This window comes from Lissotriton helveticus, chromosome 4_1, assembly GCF_964261635.1.
Source record: "Lissotriton helveticus chromosome 4_1, aLisHel1.1, whole genome shotgun sequence".
NCBI lineage: Eukaryota > Metazoa > Chordata > Amphibia > Caudata > Salamandridae > Lissotriton > Lissotriton helveticus.
This window is the reverse complement of record NC_136063.1, coordinates 385104164-385129001: the sequence shown is the minus strand read 5'-3', so window position 1 is coordinate 385129001 and position 24838 is coordinate 385104164. Positions and strand designations below refer to the sequence as shown.

General features: G+C 43.5%; 1 protein-coding gene and 1 pseudogene across 5 annotated transcripts in view; both read left to right on the top strand.

Annotated features, from left to right (window-relative positions):
* Window positions 1-24838, top strand: part of OXR1 (oxidation resistance 1) — a 1544927-nt gene that overhangs the window by 843471 nt on the left and 676618 nt on the right. The window lies entirely within an intron of this gene.
* LOC144826810 (uncharacterized) lies at window positions 1814-23361 on the top strand (annotated as a pseudogene).

The window sequence follows — 24838 nt, the reverse complement described above, 5'->3', positions numbered from 1 at the left end:
TTACACTGGTATAAATTCAGCATATTTCTCTAGGACCAGACAATCCTGTTCAATAATGTTATGTTATGTTGCACTATTTGTAACGCGTAACGTATACCCGGCGGTGTCTTGGCGCTGATTCCATGAACAACGATGAGCAGGAAAGAGAACCTACTGATTGAAAAGCCAATCATAGTTGCCAGATCTAGGATCTGGCTGGATCTCCCTCACTTCCTGCTTTGGGAGTGAGAATGCACCAAGATGCATCATTCATAAAAAAAGAGAGAGTATATTCTGCTCTTTGTGGCTGAAATATTCACCACCGGTGAGCTGTGGGACGAATAATGAATGTCAAGTCTACTCAATCATTTGCTGACTAATTTTTTTACTGTTTGTTTTTATTGAGTTTTAACAAAGAGATGGGTAAATATAAGACTAACAAAGTTCTAATTGCAGGTACTAGTTTGTCAGTCGGGTTACATATAAACCAATTATCTTAGTAGTGGTGGTATTGCATTTGGCCGGTCTGGTTACATATGCAGCAGTTTTATCAGCGGGGCAGCAGTGGCCCCTCCCTCTCCCGCCTCCCAATTGTCCCACCCTCCCTCTACCCCTACTTAATATCAGCCGTGCGCAACAGGCACGCCACTGGCACGCTGATGGCAAGCCTATCTGCACTTGTCCACGACCCGACCAGCGCCAGGAACTCTGGTCCTCCCACCCGCCAACGCTATGACTCAACAACCCTCCACGCACTTAACTCTGGAAGAATCAACAACTTTCAGCTGTAGACACCGAACACCACCCATGGCCAGTTCTCCTGCCGACACTGTCGCTGCACCTTCACCCACCTCCGGACCCCCACTTCCACCACCAACCCACCGGATGCCAGGACACCCAAACCTCTCAGCTGCATCCTTCTCAACCTATACTCCCTGCACAGACACGCAGTAGAAATCTGAGACCTCCTCAAGACCCTCTCGTATGACGTTGCCTTCCTCACAGAGACCCGTACAAACGCCAGCTCCGCACCCAACATCACAACCGCATTCCCCTATGGTTACAAGATCCAGAGGAAGGACCGCCCCAACCAGCCTGGAGGTGGGATCGCCATTGTACACAAATACTCCCTCTGACTTACCACATCCAGCACGAGAGACTCCTCATACCGTATGGAATACCTCCATTTCAAAGTCCAGATCAACCCCAGAACGAGACTATGTGGCACCCTTATCTACAGACCTCCTGGATCACGTGCCACGTACACCACTACCATCGCAGACCTCCATCGCGCCCCACGCCCTCGCATCCACAGACTACGTACTCCTAGACGTCTGGATTTTTTTTTTACCTTGACAACCCCAGCGACCCCCAACTCCACCGTGCTCCAGAACAACCTCGCCAACATTGGCCTGAGACAGCTCATTACCACAGCCACCCACAAAGCAGGTCACACCCTCTACCCCACCTTTGCTGGACACAACTTCCGCTTCTGCCATACCACGCAACCCCTCTGGGCGGACCACCACTGTGTCCACTACTCCTTCTGGAAACCCACTGCACGCAAGCCAACACCTCGCCCCACACAGGAACTGGAGCAAGATAACTGAAGTGCACCTCAACTCTACCCTCATCCACGCTCCTCCTACCCCCACACCCGGCGCCAACTCAATGGCCAACGCACTCCACAAAGTGCTCCGACAGAAAACACACCACGAAAGCCACCTGGTTTTCTACCGACCTCTGAGAATCCAAGCACACATGCTGACAACTCGAGAAATCCTGGAGAAGAAACAGCAAAACCCCTTAAGCACGTTCCGCCTACAAGGCCGTCATGACAGAACACCACCAACTTATCAGAACCACGAAGAAGAATTGTATTCAGAACAAAATCCTCACCAACGCCCGCAATTCTAAGGATCTCTTCAGCATCATACAAGAATTCACCAAACCCCCGCGAATCATCCGATGTCCCTCCCAGGACCTCTGTAACAAACTCTGCTCCGTCTTCCATCTCAAGATCAGAACCCTCTACAACAACTTCGATGAGCAGAACCTGGGCACCGACTCTACTCTTACAACCGGCAACGCAACCCAACCCATCATCACCGCCTGGACCACTGTAACCACAGAAGACACTGTGGAGACAATGAGAAGTAGACACTCTGGATCCCCCACCTACCCCTGCCCGCCACACATCTTCCACAGAGCTGCCTCTGCCTTCTCACCCGAACTACGACGTACCGTCAACTGCTCCCTCGAAACCAGCACTTCCCCTGACGACTGGAAACGCTCTCTAAAAGGCCCTCCTCAAGAAGCCCACCGCAGACCCCACAGACTTCAAGAACTACCGACCCATCTCTCTCCTCCCCTTCGTAGCCAAAGTCCCAGAGAAGATCAACAACTACCAGCTCACCAACTTCATAGAAGCCAACTCGATCTGCGTCTCTTCCAAATCCGGATTCCGCAGCACCGAGACCAGCATCTTAGCCGTCACGGACGACATCTGCACCCTCCTCGAACATGGCCACATGGCTGCCCTCATACTACCTGACCTCTCAGCAGCTTTCGACCCGGTCTCGCACCGCACCCTAATAGCCAGACTCCACGACGCCGGCATCCGAGGAACCGCACTTGACTGGATCCTCATTTTTCCCACTGGCCGAATCCAAAGAGTCAGACTCCCGTCCTTTCTCTCCTAACCCACAGCGGCCTGCTGCGGAGTACCCCAAGGATCCTCACTCAGCCCCACGCTCTTTAACATCGAATTGGCCCCTCTCGCCACCATTGTCACAAAACATGGACTAGCATAGTATCCTACTCCGATGACACCCAGCTCATCCTGTCCCAAACCAACGAACCCATCGTCACCAGACACAGATTCCAGGAATGAATGAAAGACGTAGCTTCTGGATGAGCAACAGCTGCCTAAAGCTCAACTCAGAGAAAACTGAAGTCCTCTTCCTCAGATCCACCCCTTCCACATGGGACAACACTCGGTGGTCACCACCCTCTGCAAGCCCCCCACGGACCGCGCTCGGAACCTCTGCATCATACTCTACTCCTCCCTCACTATGAACGGTCAGATCAACGCCGTCTCTTCTTCGTGTTTCAACACAACCTGCGCGTCCTCCGGGCAGACCGCCTCTCTGCCTGGGACAAATATGAAAGTCAAACCTATCCCTATGAATGAGTCGAGCACAACAACCGGGAGCTGCTCGCCTTACTTTCTACTTCGTGCGGTCAGTGTTTAAATGTTTACATTCTGTGCCTTTGCTCCGTTTACCCAAGCAGCAGCTATAGTTTGTGTACGACATGCAGCACTTCTTGCTAATCAAGGAACATGCTGTACTTCACGCTACACATTCAGACCAGCTCACAGCCTCCATGGTTTATGTTTAATCAAGGCGACCACTCGCCTTACTTTTGCTTTGCATATCCTGCATTTTCTACGCTTTAAAATCAGGAAGTCGCCTCTCCGCCTTGGCACCTAGAACAAATGAAAGTTTTAACCCTTCTCCCCAATAAATCGGACACCTAGGACAGCTGTAAGAAATCCCACCACCCCCTTTCCTTAGCAGAGCTGGCTCCAAGAACATATGTGAGTGCCAGACCCTCCTTTACCAACTCCGCCTCCAACCTCCAGTAGCATCGCTGTTATCAGGCCTCCATACTCCCTACTCTCCATCTTATTCCTCTTTATGTTTTTATTGCAGTACAGCTCTCTGACACCAGTAAGGCTCATCGTAGTCACTTGCCAGTGTATACAAAAATGGTGAAACGTATAAAACATACATGCAGTACTTTTTTTTCCCATGGAGTACACCACATATGTGTAATTTGTCAAGTGCGGACACCCTGTTGGTCTGTTTCGTTCTATGATTGCCTTGAAACACTGTTCAACAAACCGTAGCAGAAGAGTACGGTGCGGTATATAAAACTTTATAAATAAATAAATAAATATCATGTGAACAGTAAAGCAGATACATAGATTAAGTCACCCCTTCCTGCATTTCAAAATAGCACAACAGAGTTTAGCACAGTCTGTGCCAGCCTGGTGCAGCTGTGTACAACACATCATAGCACAGGACAACGTAGGCCAGCGCAACACATTGCAACACTGCATAGTACAGAACTGTTTGGCCCAGAATGGGACAACAAGGTACAGCACCACATTCTTTAACATTTAATATCCACATAATTCCACTGTGCACCATGCCACATAATTTCCACACAAATACACTACACACCACACAATTCCACAACTAACAAATCCTATTCAACCCACATAGTTCCTCTCCAAACCACTTACATACACTCCACTTCAAACCAAAACACATAGATAAATGACAGCCATTTACAATCCCAATAGCTCTGACTCTCGCAAATGCGAGACCTATTGCATTGCAAATGCTCGTTATTTTTGATTAAGCACTCCACAAGAGTGCGTGTCTTGTTCAGCTGTCTCCTTTGTGTGCTTCCCCCCTTCACTGCTGCGCTCTGTGTTGCTCTTTCTTGTGTGCTTCTCCTCCACCCCGCCGTGGTACACTCACCCTTGTGTGTTTCTCCCCCCTCGTTGCCGTCTCACCTGTGTATTTTTCCCCATTTGCAGACCATCCATTTTTTTCCCCCACCTACGGCCTACATGTTTCTTTAGCCCACTTGCTTCCTCAGTGTTTCTTTCCCCACTTGTGCCTTCTGTGTTTCAGCCCGCTGTATATTGCTTTCACCCACCCACTTTCCCAGAAAAAAACGCTTGTGCTATTTTTTTTCTTTTCACTTACCGATCTAACTTGGATTGCTAATGAAAAAAAAAAGCCTGTTTAAAAAATGTGGTTTAAAATTCCTCTTTAGCCATGCTGCATAGCACTGGTGATGCTTGGCAAAGGCAATAGATCCGAAAGGCAAGACCTGTTAGCTTTGCCAATACTTGTTTGTAGTGATTCTAATGTAAGAAGGCCCTTTTGTCTCACTCAGTTTTTAGAGGACTCACCCATTCACACACAGTTCTGCTGCTAAAAGTGAACGTGGAATCCTAGCGCTGAGATCCCTTGCTCATGGCTAGTGCAGTGTGGCAAATACTGCATGAGTGCCTGAGTAAACACGAATGTCACAGGCATATGTGTTCTGTTTTGAAAGCTTCTGGCCTGTACATGCACCCAAGATGGAGGTGAGGTTGCTTTACCAGAAGGTTACCATGTATCGCTGACATTCCTGAGACTGGAGGAAGGCAACCCAGATATTGAAATGGGTAAAAAAAGGAAATGGCTTACCCTTGGCAATGCGATTAGCTCCTTTCTAATACAGAGGTCTGCTGATTATACTGCCTAAAACTGCCATTTGATGGATGGCAAGGGTGTAGGGGCAACTGCTGTCAGGGTGTAAAGGGGTGTTAGAGGGAAGGCAGCCCTTTGTCTCTCTTACTTATCATTGTCAGGAATGTTGATAATCTGGTACAGACCCCACACTCTTTTTTGCACCTCTGTTTTGCACCTCTGTTGTCACTAAAGGCAAAGGTTGGAAGACAGCCTGGGAAGGCTACACATGAAAAGAGAACCATCACATACTGGTTCTGAAAAGGTAGATGGAGAATCCACATCCCTTGCGTGTCATTCTTGGATAAGTGTGGGTATTATGATTACGAATGTTAGCCACCATTAGGTTACATTCTTTTGATTCTAACAAGTTGAGCAAAAATATTCGGCATGAATGTTCAAGAAAATTCTCATTTATTGAATGCACAGGAAATCAAGCAATTCTGGGCAGCAGAACTATGTTTTACATACGCTGGTGTGCAGTCATGAGGCTTTTTCAAGGCTCTTTGGTATTTACAAGTTAATTGCCCAGTAAGGCTTATGGAGCACTTCCTTGGGTCCTGGTGATTCACTTTGGGACTGTTTGATACATGAAAAGTTCCCGGCTCTCTTGTTCTGCTGTGTGTACTCTGGGTCTCTAGTTGGCAATGGTTTACACTTTGTCCAAGTAGGGACTCTTCTTCCTAGTCAAGGTAAGTGGATTATGCCCGAAATTCAATAGGTGCAGAGGAAAGGGGGTTCACCACAGGGAAAGTTCACCACAGTGAACACTTTTGTGCTTAAATACATTGGCGTCGATTCAACAAAATACCAGGGGTAGCAGAAGTGATATCACACGCCCTTTGACCCCCCCTCCTCCCCAAACAGCATCACAGGAAGTGACGACGTGGTCTTTCCGGAAGTGATGCCAAGTGACATTTGACCCTGGTGATGTCACTGTAAGTACATAACTCAAGTAATACATCCCTACAACTAGTACGACATTTATGAATTAGAGATACTCTTCAAAACGTTATCATATCACCCCAGGTCTATTAAATTCACCATCTCTACCTCTCACAGCTCTGCCTCAGGATCCCTCTTACCTCCATAACTGCTATCTTCTTATTGCTGTCTTTCCTATTTTCTGCAGGCTTCAGCTTTTCATGTCACTCATCAATATACCAGTTTTTCTCCATCAATCTGTAATGTAATGTAATGTGTATACTTGTAAAGCGCACTGTTGCCAGCCGGCGTCCTGGCGCTGTATACCGCTGGGGAACCCGTCCTGGCTTTCCCTGTGGGATGGTCCCTGCTGGGAATCCCCAAGGTGGAGCCAGGCATCCCCGGCGTTGATGGGGCCGTTGTGGAGATTAGGCAAGTTAATTCCCAGAGTTGCCGAGTGCGACCCCTGGTTAGAGTAGGCACCGAGGTGAGATTTATCGAGTCCGCTGACCCTGGTCCACGACCCTGCCGTGTCGGGAACCGAACTATGGTCCCGGGCCGACGTCTGCTTATGGGTCTGCCGCCTCTAACCAGTGAGCCACACCACTCCACGATATACTTGCCTCTTTTACAGTTTACTTCTTAATGGCACTCCTGTAATCCTGTTAACTCTCTCTCCTGTTCTCACAGCTCCATCACTTGTCCTCCCCCACCATTCGTTACCAGTGCTCACATATTCCCCATCATATCTACCTATCATTCTCTCACCACTGAATCTCGTGGTTTCTCTCTTCTTTCTCTCGGGTTTATCTGCATGCCCTTCAATTTTATTTGGGTCCAGATTTTGCTTTTTACCTACAACTTCATCACTATGATTCACTTATATTTCGCTCCCTGCCTCTGGTTCATCTACATTTTCCCAGTTTCTTTCCCTACTCTACATCTCTCATTATCACCTCCATCCCAATTTCTCTTTGACCAGCATGTCTCGAGTTCTCTCAGCTCAGTCTCCTACAATCTTCACCCCTATAGTTCATAATAATCACTGTTGTTTCCCCTCTGTCTAATGTTCTCTTTTCTTTTTCTCCCCTACAATCCCACCTACCTCATATCTACATCAAACATTGTCTGAGATCTGTCTCTCCATATTCTATCTTCCTACGCCAGGCCGCTTGTTTAGTAACTCCACTTTTACATCTACCTTTCCTGGTTTTCATCTCGGCTCACTCTTGCTCCCATTTCATCTCGAACTGCTCTCCCTTTTATTTAGTTGCTTCACACCTGGAACTGCATTACTCTGCCACTCCCTTTAGCATCCCACCTCACACTTAATCCTTTTACATCTTGGTTCAGATGTTTACTTCCTCATCCATCGTGCATTAGATAGCCCAATATCTCGCCTTTCTGCTGCCTTCTCTATCCTGAATTCTTGTCCTCACACTGTCATGGTCTCTCTTGTGTTTCTCTCGCAATTCCACATGGCTCGTACTCTGGTTAATTTTTCTGCTCCTCTTTCCATTGGCTCTTGCTCACACAGATTATTGAACTCTAAAAAATAGAAAGCTTGAAATTCACAAAAGCACTGTTTTCCGGGGAAAGATGTCCACTATGATACCTAACAATCTCTGGGGTACCCTGCTGCATGACCTGGGTTTGTTGCATTTACTACTCCCCCCAAACACAGCATAGGCAATGCATAAACTTCGAGCATTATGACAGTGGCTCCCCACCTTGTATTAAATGATACCCAGGATGTGGATGTTCTTCAGGGGTCAGACTTTTAAATTATTGGGCATTTCAATGTATAGACTGATGAGGATATCTTCATGAATGAGTAATTACTCAGAAAATCGGGAGTATAAGACCTGATTACCCTGGTAATGATCGTTCTTCACAAAACTTCACCTAGTCATTGCATGTATTATCAGTGACGCGATTTTGGGTGAAATGCACTGGCTGCATGGATTTACCATGGGTCCTAGAAGTAACTGTTGTTACTGGTCTAACCTGGATAACATTGGGACTTGTAATAAGGCCTTCGAAGACTAGTCTTGCTGGAATTTCTTTTCTTCTCCAGACGGGAGAGACAGTGAAACAAGCTCTGCTGCTGGCTTTAATCCCTGAAATGCACTGTCCATGCATGTGACTTATTGTCCCCACCTCAGAATGGATCTATACCTCCCATGTTAATTCGGACATACGCAGCAACATGGTGGTCTATACAATCCTTCTTGCCTCCTTTAGTAGGCTAGGCTAAAGCAACTTACTCCTGTAATTATTTTAAAGTCACATTTGCTTTTGCAGCAGTAAGGACACCAATGAACAGCGGATCCCGGCACTTTGGGGGCAGCTGTGGAGATGTTTGTTACACCTGTGCATGCTATCATTTTAATTTACTAGTTGTGCACTGTGCTCTATTTTGCAAAGTAAATCATTTTAGAAATGTGTTGCACAGTCTAATAATTTAAAATGTTCCAGTTCATGTGAAGCAGTAGAAACGACTGTCAATTAAGTGCTAAAAATTCAATCAAATCTAAGGCGATGAAAAAGGAAATCTGCTCAGCAGTAGCTTATTGGGCGTGCCTTGTAACCCGAAGTCCTGATTCAAACGGTTGGATTTCGAGGTGCAGGGAAACGAGAGGATTTGTTAACATTATGAAACCTCACAGCATACGTTTTTGAGCTATTATATTTTACACACACGAACGCACAGGTGCTGTTGGGGGGCGACTAAAGACTGCTGTGTGCATCAGAGGGTCACAAGAATGTCTCCTGCTGTTGCAGAGGTTCACTTCTTCTTTTCCCTTTCCTTGCCTCCTTTTCAATTCATGAAGCTTCCATCGTTTTAAAAAGCAATTCCACGAGGGTGTTGGAGCCTCATCTTCACGACTTCTTACCCCCCAAACGATAAAGTGTCACTCAAAGGACCTGCTTATAAATTACTTGGAGCGGATAATCTCGGCGAATTTACCCCACTCAATCATGAGCAGGTTGTTCCTACACCTGGATTTACCACATCCTGCCACACCTGTATTTGCCATATGATAAATCAAGCCGGTAACATCACATTAGGAAAGGGCTGCATTATAAATGAGACCCATTTCCCAGACCCCAACTGACCCTCAAGCAAGGTGTGGGGGAGAGTATGTAATGATCTCCACATTAGCTAACCTCTTCCTTTTCCTTTACCATCTTTCCCACCATCTTCCACCTTCCCGCCCCATGCACAAGGCATGGTTTCCTGTCTGTATTTATTTTTTAAAGCCGGAAAATTGTGCTTCTTGTGAATGACTCTCCATGCTGTCCTTCGTGAACTTCTAGCCAATTTCTGAGCCGATAGACAGCATGAGGAGTTAAAAAGCATGAGGATATTTCCATAAATACAGGCTTATGTTAATATATATTTATATATAATGCTAATATTTTCCTGTCGGTATAGTATTCTGTTATATTTAGTTGTTTAATTTGCTAAAATTCGACAGGCAACAAAGTATGAGTGTATGTTTATCAGTTAAATAAATTTAAATATACCATTTTGCGACTCCATCAGTTCTCAAAACACAAAATATATATGTATAAATACCAATGAGCTGTCCAAAAATAAATGTGGATAAATACAGACAGAAGTTTTACAAAAATATATAAATATCAAACCGGTTTTCCTACTTAAAACTGCATAGTACGGGTGCAGTGTTACCACAGTGTACTGGAAATTACGAGTGTTAAGCTTGCCCCCGGCCCGTATTGCAAAACTCAAATTTGGGGCTAAAGTGTCATACATAAGGCATTGAAATGTCACACATTTACACTTAAGCAACCAGAAAGAACACTTGGCAGCTGTGTAATGCTGCAGGGGCAACATAATTTACAACAAGGGGTGGTGATGGACAGAGTCTCTGAATTAAGCAGAGTACTCTCACCCAGTCAAGAGATCAGGGCTAGATCCAACACCGTTTTTTAGCTCATTGCACCATCCCAGTTTCAGAACCTGGCTGTATGCAAATTAGTCTGTCCCTGGCCCAGTGCATCATGGGAACAGGGCAGACCAGACTACAAAAGCCAATTCTTACACTGGGAAGGAAACAAGCTTCCGGGAACCGGTTTCTGCCATTTCAGGCGTCTTCGGCCCGGCTTGCTTGAATCCTGATGGTGCAATGAGCACGGGACTCACATCTGAGTATACCCTTCCACGCTTAGGGTGGACAAAATAATTTACAACAAGGGGTGGTGATGGACAGAGTCTCTGAATTAAGCAGAGTACTCTCACCCAGTCAAGAGATCAGGGCTAGATCCAACACCGTTTTTTAGCTCATTGCACCATCCCAGTTTCAGAACCTGGCTGTATGCAAATTAGTCTGTCCCTGGCCCAGTGCATCATGGGAACAGGGCAGACCAGACTACAAAAGCCAATTCTTACACTGGGAAGGAAACAAGCTTCCGGGGACCGGTTTCTGCCATTTCAGGCGTCTTCGGCCCGGCTTGCTTGAATCCTGATGGTGCAATGAGCAAGGGACTCACATCTGAGTATACCCTTCCACGCTTAGGGTGGACAAAATAATTTACAACAAGGGGTGGTGATGGACAGAGTCTCTGAATTAAGCAGAGTACTCTCACCCAGTCAAGAGATCAGGGCTAGATCCAACACCGTTTTTTAGCTCATTGCACCATCCCAGTTTCAGAACTGGGAAGGAAACAAGCTTCCGGGGACCGGTTTCTGCCATTTCAGGCGTCTTCGGCCCGGCTTGCTTGAATCCTGATGGTGCAATGAGCAAGGGACTCACATCTGAGTATACCCTTCCACGCTTAGGTGGACAAAATAATTGCCAGTAACCGGTCCCCGGTAGCTTGTCTCCTTTCTGGTGAAGAATTGGCTTGGTAGTTTGGTCTGCCCTGTTCCCATGATGCACTGGGCCAGGGACAGACTAATTTGCAAATAGCCAGGTTCTGAGCTGGGATGGGGCAGTGAGATAAATAACGGTGATGGATCAAGCCCTGATCTTTGGACTGGGTAAGAGTGGTCTGCTTAATTCAGACACTCTGTTCATCACCACCCCCTTTTCTGTATCGTTTTTGGCCACTATAGGTGTGGCAGGGTATACTCAGACATGAGTCCCTTTCTCACTGCTCCATCAGGATTCAAGCAAGCCGGGCCGAAGAGGCTGAAATGCCAGAAACCGGTCCCCGGTAGCTTGTCTCCTTTCTGGTGAAGAATTGGCTTGGTAGTTTGGTCTGCCCTGTTCCCATGATGCACTGGGCCAGGGACAGACTAATTTGCATATAGCCAGGTTCTGAGCTGGGATGGGGCAGTGAGATAAATAACGGTGATGGATCTAGCCCTGATCTTTGGACTGGGTAAGAGTGGTCTCCTTAATTCAGACACTCTGTTCATCACCATCCCCTTTTCTGTATCGCAGGGGCAACATAAGCACACTTTGTTTGTGTTTCTCATTTAAGGTGCCCTTGCTGTCAGCTCCACCCTGCCTAATAGTTTCTCTTTCAAGGAAAATGTGTCAGTGGCACACGTGTGAGCACAGCAGCAGAGGATGAAAACTGCGGTAATCGGATCTCACCCCAACCCCATATAGACAGCAAGGTTCCTCTGTAACACTCCCAGAGCAACAAGAGGGAGGCAGTAATCCCCATCACAGGGCTACTAAAATACAAAGACAGTTATATAGTTTTAAAAAAGGAGTAAGAAATGTAAAAACGGGTTTCAAGAAAATGTAAGGCTGCATACTACAACACCTATAAAGTTAAAGTCTCAAAAGTAGAAAAAGGAATCAGTTACGTTGCTTTTAAAAATCAAAGTCCTATCCAGTTATCTCAACTCTTCCTGAATAATGGTTATGCCCCCACTGCAGGGAGCCGAGACAGAAGCAAGAATAGCGAACTTCTTGTATTTTTTCTTATCACTTTCTCCTTTCCCCTTTCTTTTCTTCTTCACACCTCCGCCCCGCATTATAAGGGGACAGTTGGATAAGGGGATCAGCCTAGCACGAATAATTCTGTAAAGTAGGACTACACAACCCAGCGAGCCTGGGATGAAACCCTGGAAGTGTTATCCATTAAAAGTGTATGTTATATGTTATATGTGTATGATTATGTGTATGCAAAAAACAATAAAAAATGTATTGAAATTAAAAAAGAATAAGGTCATGTGTTTCGAATAATGGTGAACATTCGGAATTCGATAAAGGCTTCAAAAGTACCTTATTTGATGCACTTCAAATGTTTTACAATATTTACTTATCACGTGCTGTGGTCTACACTATTGTACCTTTAACTACGGTTTAAAGGTTTACAATAAGTGACTTTCAGCGACTAGGACCCAGATTACTACACCAGTTAATTCTGGTATATGAACTAACTCCTGTTATGGCATATATCAGGAATTATACATTTTGCGTCCAGTATCAAAATCTAACAATTTTCCATGGGTAAACTTTGGCTTGAAATCCTGTTGAAATTACTCTGGGAGAAAGGCTGATTTGGCATAGAGCACTAAAATGTTCGTTATACCACATTTTTTGGGGCAAATCTCATAATTGGTGCTAATCATCGAAAGTGATAAATCCTGATTCCTCAAGTCTTAGATTTTGTAAAGTGGGAGGAGGCATTTTCATCCAGGGTATTCGTAATCAGCACGTAAGTAGAGTCTGATTTATCAATGTTTCCATGTTTGTTTAGGTGAAACCTACAATATTGCCTTTCCTGAATAGCCATGGCTTTTTGATGACCTGTTTGCTTCGTATATATTTAGTTGCCTGATAGAAATATGATTCAGTGCTGATAATGTAAGGATGCACCTTTCTATTGAGAATAGAAATTCACTGATCGAAATGTTTATTCTTTTGTACAATTGTAAATTGTTAGGCTCAAATATACTTTGGTTTTTAAAATGTTTATTGCTTACAAGGAATTTACATTCTCTTTTCTCAATGTACATTTGTTTGAGCAAATGAACTGTTGTGTGTCTATTTAGATACGGTCTTTAGATTTCCCGATGCATGCCCTTATATAGGTATAATTCCAATTGCCCTTATTTAGGCATAGAAATCCAGCCCTTATTTAGGCATTGCTCATGCTAACCAAATACAGGCATGGTCAACTACATCCAATCCTCTTCGTCACAACAAGTTCTTGGAAAACCAGACTCTTAAGCCTTTAGGACTTCCCCCTTGCCTGGATATTGAGTTCTCCAAGAACTCATTTATTATGCATGAACATATATTCCTTAGAGGTCCATCCATGGCGTTCATATGCCTGACTTGTTAGTCAATACAGGCATTCCTAACCACCTTCAAGGTATAAATATACCTTCACTTGCTATGGCAAAGCACGGTGCGGTTCAGCTACCTACTTGCACGACGCGGCTCGCCACAGCAAGTCCCGACGGAAGTCATCTCCCCAACTGATTCACTGACCAGACACTGTCATCCTCCTTGCCGAGAATCAAGCTCCAGTGTTTCTGGCTCCCCTTGCAGGGTGTTAGAGAATCGAGTCACGGGAAAGAGATACCAACCTCTCTCATTCTAAGGTATGGACCTGATTAGAACCTAGAGAAACTTTCGGCTATTCATGGCAAAACTAAACTACTCTGAAGATATTGTTCCGACTCTAAGGGCAACCCAGTTGTCATGTGTATGCGGTTGTCAGAAACTAATCTCTTCTTGTTAATTCAAGACGTTTCTAGTGACCTCTGAGTTAGCTGTAAAAACAACAATTGATGGACAGAATGTTGCACAATGGCAAAACATTCACCCCCAGTCACAGATCAGGGTTTAATCCATTGTTATTTTGCTCACCACACCACCCCAGTTCCGACATGGCCATATGCAAATCAGTCTTGACCCTGTGCCTCATGGGAACAGTCCAGGCCGAACTGCCTAGCCATGTCTTCCCTGGACCGGAATGAAGCATCCTAGGACCGGTTTCTGGCTATCAGCCGTCATCTGCCAGGATAGCTTGATTCCAGTGGCATGGAGAGCACGGGACTCACATCTGAGCATACCCGTCCCACTCGGGGTGACAATTGCAAAAACAACAATTGATGGACGGAATGTTGCACAAGCTCTGAGTTAGCTGGCACACACAAGTAATTAAGTTTAATGTACTCGATAGAGACATACTGACCTCAGTCCTATGTCCAAACTATAGTGTATATTATTCCAATGCGCAGAACCTATCAGGGATATAGGAACTACACTACAGAACATTTGATTAGACGGAGTATGAATTGTAACAATTTACATTGTCGTGGTTGCTTCAGTTTATAGTGTTATATCTTTGATAAGGCTCTGGAGCTACTTAGTGGATCAGTAGCAAGCAACTTCAGTGGTTGCAGTTTGGTGCATGAGTGAGGGTTTATAGGGTAACTTGTATGTAAAAAGTATTGCTGTCAACCTGTGTACTCATGGGCTGATGCTGTCATGATGCAACATATATGTAACTGTGCTTAAGTTTGAAGTGAAACGAAGATCGTTGAGAAATGTAGTCGCCAACACTACAGATACCAGTGTTGTGCATGTTGGAGGCTGTATAGTGTGACCTTAGAGGAGATGTTTTGATGTGACGCATGGTAAGCAAGGGGGGTGCTCTTATCATGCTGAATGGCATGCTACATATGATGATACACTTAAGCTTGATATGAAGCCAAGACGAGTGAGATATGCTAATACCCACCATCTGTATCTAAGTGGCTGATTTAGCTATTTTGTACTGTTAGAATGTAGTACTTCTTTGCAGTATGGAGGTCATCTGTTACTTGACGGTTGCCACAAAGTGTTGTCTATCAGAAGTGATAATCTTGTGGTTGGAGGATGGAGATTGCTTGGGACTTAATTCTTAGATAGTTTTCCAGACATTCAGTTTTCATGATCAAATGGTCTGCAAGGGCCTCACACAGGGTGGTAGATTATTCTTGGCTTCGGTGTACACTGTATTATGGACTTTTGAAAGGAGCCTGTTGTCGAGGTTTAGGCAAAGTACTGTGCTGCCGACAAAAATCCCAATACCTCTCTGTCGATAAGTAGAGTACACGCACACTTGAACCAGGTAACATGAGGGGGAAGGAGGAAGAGAGAGGAGGTTGATAAGCTGCGTAGTGAATGTGATTCTTCGTCACAAACAAATCTATACATGTATAATGTGCAGCAATGACAGATGAATAACCCAACTAAGGAGTGAACATTGAATGTTTTCTTACCTAACTCCATGACAAATGCACTGTAATGTGCTCCACGCCAACAATGATACAGATGTGGAACCCTGTGGTGCTGGCGAGTCAAAGGCAGCGTTCAAGGTAACGAAGCACAGAAACGGTGCAATAGGAAGGACCTAGCCTAATTCAAACTTTAGGTAACAGAAAAAGATCTGTAAGAAATGGCAATCTTTTGTGTGGTGGACCCCCAGACTCTTACCCAGTCTGTTTTACTGACTGTAGATCTGTGTGCCCTTCACTCCTACTAGAAAGTGGTAAGGTGCCTGTGCTTAGCTTTTCAGCATAATGAAATTAGTATACTCATATCTGGCATTTTTATCTTGCCTACAAATCCCTAGTTTATTGTACACAGTGTACCCAGGGCATGTAAATGTCATAAGTGGACCGCAACACCTATTGTGCCAGCCACTACAGTGACAGTATAAACATGGCTTCTGGCCTACCAATTTAGCATGACAAAAGCAGCTTTTAAGTTGTAATTTGACTTGTCAGAAAAATCTCTTTCGACAGGTCTACACTTTACTTATAAATGTTAATATGTCACTCCTAAGTTGGCCATATTACCTTTAAGGTGGCAGGAGCATGATAACTAAAAGTAGGACATGTAGAACTGTAATGTTAAACATACCCTTACAGTAAAAAAAAGCCACAAAAGCAATTTTCACTGTTGCAAGGCTGGCATTTCCATAGAAAAATACTGGAATGCAATATTAAATGTAATAACGTTATGTCCTACTAGAAAAGAGATAGCAGTTACATTATTGGACTCTTTGTAAAACTTATTAGAAGACCCAATTTACTAGTTTGGAGTGACCACAGAAGAGCAGTTGCTCATTTTCCTAGCCACACCTCTGGGGCGGGGTACACCGGCTCTACACCAGGGAAGAAGGGTTACACCATCTTGAATTTAGGCAGAGAGGAGCATTGTGGGATTATTTGTTGTAGGGCACAGAGGGAATGCTGCACAACTGGATAAGATTACCCTCAGAACTTTTACCATATTGTTTAGGGAGGAGCTAGGAGTCGCCCCCTACGCACAGGCTAGTGCCAGACATAAATTTGGCACCCACATTACTCTCGTCAAAAGAGTACTGGGCAGCTGGAAAGTCAGAAGAAGACTGAACCTGTTTCTGAGAGCTGATAAGAGCCCTGAAAGACTAGACCTGCTTTCCCTTCGGTACCCAGGCACAGAAATGGACTAAAAAGGTTATACGGCTGATCTCCTGTTCAAGCTACAAGGACACAACAAACTACAAGAGGTTTTTTCTGCAACTCCTCAGCTGACCAATATCAACTGGACCTTCCCTGGACACTGGTGGTTGTCCAGCTGGAGTGAGTCTTGACCCCCAAGAGCTGTTCTTGATTTCATGGAACATTTGGCTGTATCAAAGTGTACTCCTTCTAACATACCAAAAAACATGGGACTTGGAAACTTTTTGCCAAAATATCTGTCTGCTGAGGAACTTTCTTTTGAGTGTAAAATTAGAATTCCTACCGCTCTGAGTTTCTCTGCCAAAAGTCAGCAGCTTTACCAGGATCTCGCCCAACGGCTAGGCGACCTCATGGCTCCCTCTTCTGACACAGCCTACTGCTTTGACCTACTGAAGATATAGAACTTCCATTTCAGAGACTGATGGTAAAACTCCTGACTGTGCCATACCTGGGTTCTGTAGCAGCCCACGCTCATCTTAGTTGGCCTCAAATTGTACCTAGGTCACGGTCCACCCTGATTCATTCGACCAAAGTTTGCATTTAGCACTTTATGCGACTATTTATATTTAGGCTTTAAAAAGAAATCTTATCCCTTGTTCTGTTTATTGTGTTTTTGTCATTTTGGTGTCATTATATTTCTTAAACTGTACTCTATCTTTCTGAATTCATTTGGGATTGTTCTTTACGTTTGACTTTATTACTGTTTTGGTACTGCATACATTCTTTACACACTGTCTCTAAGCTAAGCCTGTCCGCTCTGTGCCATAGCATGAGCTCCCGTTGATTTAGTAACTTTAGTGGTTCACACTGACAAGTACTGCTGCCTAGACTGCCCAGAAGTGGTGGGCTCGACCTTGAAGTGTTTAAATGATCGTGTTTGTGGTCTAGTTCTTATTCCCAATTTTTAGTGCCCAGTTCTTCACCACTTCCAGCCTCTCTACAGGCCTCTAATTCTGGTACTTGTGGGTGCATCTCAGAACTGCAGTCTGATCTATCTCTTACCTGCATTGTTTGCTTTCTCCACTTACGCTTATTATCTCTTCCTGTGATGTTAACATGACCCTGCTTTACATTCCTGACACCTGACAATTTCTTTATAGGGCAATATGCTTTGGAGCTCCAATTGAAGGGGCGTCCCTTTTGCGTTTTTTCCCATGGCCAATTTGTAGATCCTTGTGTAAATCTGGAAGCAGAGCTTGTCCCTGCAGTAATTTCTTTTTTTCCATTGATGTCTTTACTGTTGAAGTCATATAGCCTTCTTTTCTCTTAGGCAACAACTGAGATATCAAGGAAGAAGAAAGGTGATCACGAATCCTGGTGGGGAAATTATTGCATTTATAGTGTGGCCAGCTGAGTGCGTTTTTTGAAGAGACAATTTTTAAGAAGTGTAGATTCTTTGGTTTGAGAAGGAGGGTCGTGTTTAGGTGGGTTTTGATTTGTTAAACCAGATGCTCAAGGTTCCCAGGATGCAGAGGTTCTTGTGGGATTTGGCCATATTGAGGCGGGCTGAGAAAAGGAGGAAGTAGCGAGTATTACCCAAGACATTCCTATTGTCCTCAGGGGTGTGGAATTTATTAAAATATCTACTTGTCCATGGGGCAGGTTGCTTCATAAATCTACTTGTCCGGTAACAAAATCCACTTGTCCCTTTGGTGCCATGTTGTGCGGCGACAAATTATGGCAGCAATCTCATTATAAAAGAGCTCTTATATAGCCTCTCTGATTATGCCAGGGCTCATACCATAGTAGTGTTTGAATACTAGTAATCCCTTTATGTTGCTACGTTTCCGCAGATCTACATACTGGGACTAAAGGAAGTGGTAAACAATAGTTCCAGGGTTGGAATGGCCTTTTGAGTCTGTGCAAACCTACTAACTTGCATGTTTTAAGGGTTTTCAACAACTCTTCTCTAATCTTTTCCAATACTGAGAAATGTTGGAAAATTACTCCTGACAATGGCAGATGTAAACCTTCTTCCAGAGTTGGGAAAAAAGTGATTGGAGGGAAAATAAACTTGCAAACACTCATGAGCAAATCTACACATGCATATTTGCTCATTCTAAAATGCAGTTCACAAATATTTTCTAGGAGTACTGTTTCTTGCCCTACTGCTACTTTGTAAATTCTTGTGAATTCACGAAAGCCATATAGCTGCCCTTAATTCCCTTAAACCAAGGGTGCACTTTGTAAACTTTTTTTAATAATTGGGCCCCTAATTTGGTCTTGTGTTAACCATGACCTTTAGTGTTTATTAAAATTCTCTCTCTGTATCGGCTGGCTTCACGTGAGTGACAGCATTCTGCTCTTTCATAAGGAGCTTATCGGCACACCGAGTAGTTTTGTTCAGTGCCAATAACTAATGTGGCAGTGTGTGCTTTTTTGAGACCAAAATTTTTTTTGCTTTTGCCAATATTTGTTATAATGGTGAGGGTCCTGCAGCTCTCACATCAATAAGGTTTTACAAAAACCCATGCCACAACAAGTCACGCATTGCCAAAACGAAAAAGCTGACCACCATTTCAGACCTACTGGCTTTACCAATGCTTGTTTATTTTTATGTTTCCCAAATTCTTATTGAAACTGATTACACTGATTTTCTCATATGAATATTTTGGGGAAATACTAGCATGCAGCAACACATTTTACTAAATGATGCGGCAAAGAAATGGAACCTGAAATTTTACAGTAGTTTAGCAAAAAAAAATTTCCTACTTTTATTTTTAGGGACATTTTATATTGAAAGCAAAGAATCATTGCTTCTGCAAATATTTGCATCTAATCAGAGAGCATTCTGGGAGCATTATGCATAGCCTCATATTGCTAAACTTTGAAACCGTGTGTCCACATTTTTATACTGGAACCACTGTCAGTAGTGCAGTCAGAACTTACATTTACTGAGAGCGCTCAGCCTAATAATAAAGGCTCTCAATTAATGAAACATAAATACAAGTTTGAACAGCATAAACATATGCACACACAAATTAACTTAACTGCAGGCAGTGCCCTTCCCTGATCCTTAATGTGGTACTGCAAACTGGCAGCCAAAGGGTCTGTGCTGCAGGGGTTTGGGCCTGCTTGTCCCAAGGACAAAATGCACATTAAAACTTGTTGCCCTTGACCCCAAACAATATGTCCTGGGCGTCGGGCTATAGGAATTCCCCATCCCTGTGTCCTATTGCAACAACAAAGTGATTCATGGAATGCTGGAATTAATCTAAGCCACTGGCAATCACTTGGACAACATCCAAATCAATAATTTTTCACTGACCATACTATCTCATTTTGGACCCAGCCACATGCAAATCAGCCTTGATCCTGCTCCAACGGGAACGTTCCAGCCGGAACTGCAAGGCCAGGTCCTCCCTGAACTGAAAAACAAGTAACCTAGATCTAGTTTCACCCTTATCATTGGCTCATTAGCCACTTTTAGCTTGATTCCAGTGGCACTTTGAGCACCGAACCCACGTCTGTGCATGCTCATCACACTTAAGGGCATCAACTGCAACAACAACAAGTTGATGGATGGAATGCTTGAATTAATCTCAGCCACTGGCAATCACTCGGGTGCATCCCAATCCATCCACCATTGTGCCCCCTCAGTTTGGACCCAGTCAAATACTCAGCAGGGTCAGCTTTGACCCTGCTCCAGTCAGAACAGTCCAGCGTGAACTGCCAGGCCAGGTCTGATAATGCGATACAGAGCTTGGACATGAGGCATTGCCCACCAGACGAGAGGTATTTATTATTAAAACATCCTGTTCTGCCAATAACATAAAAGTATTGTGTGCAGGTAAATGCAGCATCAACAGGACAGCAACTCAAATGTGCTTAAACTGCACTATTTTTTACCCCGTTTCTAAGGCTTCCTTTGCACGAGGATACTCAATAATCTTGTTAAATATTTGTTTTAGGTCCTATTAGGTTGATAGAACTGGCCCAGTGTGCTTGGAAAGAACAGTTTGACGTATACAGTAGAACCTGACATTCTACATTGTACTAGATCTAATATACAAATATGTAACACATTAATGAATGATCCCCCTATGTTATACGTTGTCCCACAACAGCAAAGGGAGCCTCCTCAAAGGTAATTTTGACACGGCTATAATGTCGCTCATCTCAACCCCCGACCCTCCAAAGTTTGAGTCTAGTTGTGCCCCTGTGGGCAGAACACCTAATGTTTTAGCCCAAAGGGTTAGTCTCTTAGGAGCATGTGTGGGAACTTATTGCTCAGAATGTTTTCTTCTTTAGTGACATGCTACAATGGAAAGGAGTGCGGGGGGTGGGGGGGTGGTCATAGCTTGAAATAATGGAAAATAAAAACTGCACTACTTCGATTTGAGCGCAAATACTTGACCAGAAATCATCCAATCCATTTTCATTCCCCCATGTTTTGAAACGCAGCTGCATAACCTTGAATGCTGGCATCCATAACAAGAAAAACACGCAGTTATGCATCATCCTTGAAATGCAAGACTGCGTGTTTTTCAAGCAAGCACATGACCTCGCCATGAGTCCCTAGTTGTTTACATAGTGCTGTGTAGCATGCCATTCGTAATTGCCAGCGTCGAGCACCTACTGGTCAAAGAAGTATTCACAATCGAAACGTACACGGTTTTCTCTTTGACATCTTACTTTTTGTAGCCTGTAAAACCGATTTCATTCTTTTCACACAATGAATCATTTTCCGGTAGCGGCTGTTATCTGCATAGCTCAGCCAGTAATAGTTTTAATCAGTTTTCAGTTGGTTAACTGAGGGTTCCATAATTACTAATGTATATATAGGAGAGAAAAAAAACTTGGGCCATAGTACTTGGGTAGATACATTATTCAAAGCCAGATAACACTATTAAAATATATGTCCTATCCAATAAATGATTCATCTGATGCGTTTATGGCATTGATACTTTATTATTCCTTATCCTGGTAGTGTTTGCGAATGCTCTGCACCTGACCCTGGCTGTGACCTTGAGAGAGGAAGCCGATTCAGTGGGTGCTAGGTGGTAAAGTGTCACATGGAAACGACAGCGATCTAGGCGTAAACACCTCTTCCAACCAAGACCCCTTCCCCACTCGGATCAGCTCCGAGCTTCACCACAGCCGTCCCACCCCACAGCTGTGATGCCCTTGCATGTCTCCCGTCCCCCCTCGTTCCTAATGGAGGTGAATAGAATTATCATCAAGAAGAGCATCAGCCTGAATCTGGAGTGCCCGCAGGCCGGGAACACGCCATTGACTGGTGTATTGTATTGTATTGTAATTGCGTTTATATAGCGCTTACTACCCCTGACGAGGCGTCAAAGTGCTTTTTCGGCGGGTAGCACGCTACTCCGGGACCCATGGAGGATTAGTGTTGAATTAGTATAGTGAAACATGCAAGTACATTTTAAGTGGTCGATAGGTTAGTCAGTTATTTGGATTTGGAATGATAGCAGAAGGATAGAGTAGGACAAAGGTTTGCATTTATTTATCGCTCTTGTTGACGCATACTATTCAGGGAGCTTATAAAGGATTAGTGGTGAATTAATATGGTGAAATATAAGGTAATTTAAGTGGTGGATATTAGTCTGTTACTTGGAGTAAGAAGGATGGCGGATTGATAAAAGGGGAAGAAAGATATGCATTCATATAGCACTTGTTACCCCTGATGGGTGTTGATGCGCTTTTTTGGCAAGTAGCACGCCACTCCGGAACCCATAAAGGATTAGTGTTGAAAATTATTATAGTATAAATATGAAGTAATTTGAGTAGTAGATATGTTATTCAGTTATTTGGGCAGTATATATGAGTATAGTTGAATATGGAATATGGAATTTGAGAAGTGAACATGTTAGTCTGTTAATTTTGATAGAAAAAGGATAGTGGAGGGATAAAAGAGTGAAGGATTTTTAATTTTTATTTTTTTAAAGCCAACTGATGGAAGGATCATTATATATTTGTTAGTTGTGAGATTTGCAGAGTTTGATGCAGTCTTTCATTACATTTCCAGTGTTAATACAGATGAAAGTTATGATAAACATGTCTGAAATTCTTTAAGGATCTACAGGAGCACAGCACTGACGGGCCACTGAAGAATGTATGAACCAGAATACAAATTCTCCCTGGTACATGATCTACGAACCATTCCCACGAATAAGGATGCAGTAGTCCACTAGGTGGATCGATATGCTGCAGCAAAACTCTTTTGCACTTGTTTGAGAAATATTTCAAGTTCCGTGAAGAGGGGAAGAATGATAAGTGATAAAGAGATGACAAAACAATGTATGTGAAGGCCAAAATGGATTGAGTCGAAGTGGTTTGCATAAAGCACAGTGTTTAAGAATGATGTAGTGACTGTTAAGTTCTTTGTACAGAAATTCAAAGAAGCCTGATGTGCCAGCCACAAGACACCACACGTTCTATTCAGGCACAGAGAAAACCCCCATTAGAGCAGAAGGGCACAGATGTTAAAGTGGGTGACATTGGGTACATCAACTTTTGTGCTATTCTGACGCCACACCAACCCATATGGCAAGGACTATACCAACAACCAGATGCACATGTTCTAAGGCCGCCCATGTGCTACCTTGTCTAATGTTCAAAGGCTTATATTATATCCATACTTGTATGAGATCACAAACATCCAACTAACTGAAGGTGCTGGACCTTACTTCTCCAGATAGTGAGAAGGAGATGAACATTTATACAGGAAAGACCTTTGGAGCCTGTTGACGTTTCTCAAGGACAGGAGACTACCACCAAATGCTGGAGCACTTGCTACCAGATAATCACTACTGTGTTGGGCTTCGTGAACACAAAACTAGTGGGCTCTTTTTTGTATGCCTCTTTGGGAAATAGATTCAGGACCAGCTGTGCTTGTAAGGACTTGACAAGAGTAGAGCAAGAGCATTGAAGTAGATTTCCATTTTGATCACCTTTCGTTAATTTCTTTGTGGATTTTTAACCAATACCATTTGGCTTTTTTTGCATTTGCTTGCTGGCCATGAGATTCAGTATTCCATATGAATATTATCGCAAATATTAAGACGTTTTATTAATATTGAAGTAAAAAAATCAATGTATCTTAACAAATCAATGTATCTTAAAAATAATATAATGCGTAATGTTTTGGCTCCAATAAGGCAGATCGTTCTATCTTATTATTGTATATAGTATTGTTGAAGAGGTGACATTCTAAGATAATGTTGATTATGTGTTCTTCGTAAGGGATCACATTTGCAATACTGTCTCATCACTAACCTGTGAGATGCAGAGGCTCAAAAGAAGCAATGCCTTTCAGTTGCTTGGTATGCCATCCCTTATATAAACCATGATTTAAGGCCGATTGGGTTACAAGAAAGATGCTTTATTTTTTCGCTATCTGTTATCTAAAAGTAGCAATGCCTTTCAGTTGCTTGGTACGCCATCCCTGTAAAGAGTGGAGGAGGCAAACTTTTAGATAAATAGTATTTATTAAAATACAAGATAAGACCCACTGGTGCTCAAGCTAAGGCGTCCTGCCAGATCAGCTCCAACCGCTTCTCTCACAAACGACCTCAGCTCCAATACCAATACGTTCCACATTACATACTCGACATTCTTATTAATGTAAGACAATTCTACAAGAAAAAACGCTGACCTAAAATGTTAACAAACTACAATAGAAAGAAAAGAAAGATATTACCACAAGCCCTCCTATAAACAATGGTTTAATGCCGATTGCGGTACAAGAACAATGCTTTATTTTTAGGCTATCTGTTCTCTAAATAATCCCCTCGACATCCTTTAAAAATACTTTCATAACTACTAGAAAGACCAATAAAGCCACTAACGAGTCAAAAATAAGAATCCCTATTTGCCTTATGCAAGGAAAGTTAGACTGAAGTAAAGTCTTCTCTAAACGTATTATGCATTCCATTAAAGAGAACAGATTCATAACTGGGTGCAGGTGGTCATTTGAGCACTAAATACTATCTGTGACTGCACTACTGCTCTAAGGTGATCTTTGACAAGTGCGCCTGATTAAAATCACTGTTTATTGCTCCCTGATCGATTTGAGTAATTCTTTTGACATAGTTTATTGGAAGAGAATTTTGTTTAAGATGTAAGACCCCATACAAAGGCTTCATGAATCAACCTGGATGCAAATATAAATCGGCATTTGTTCTGAATTCATTAATTGCCTACCACCGGTCTCTGGGGTAGAGCA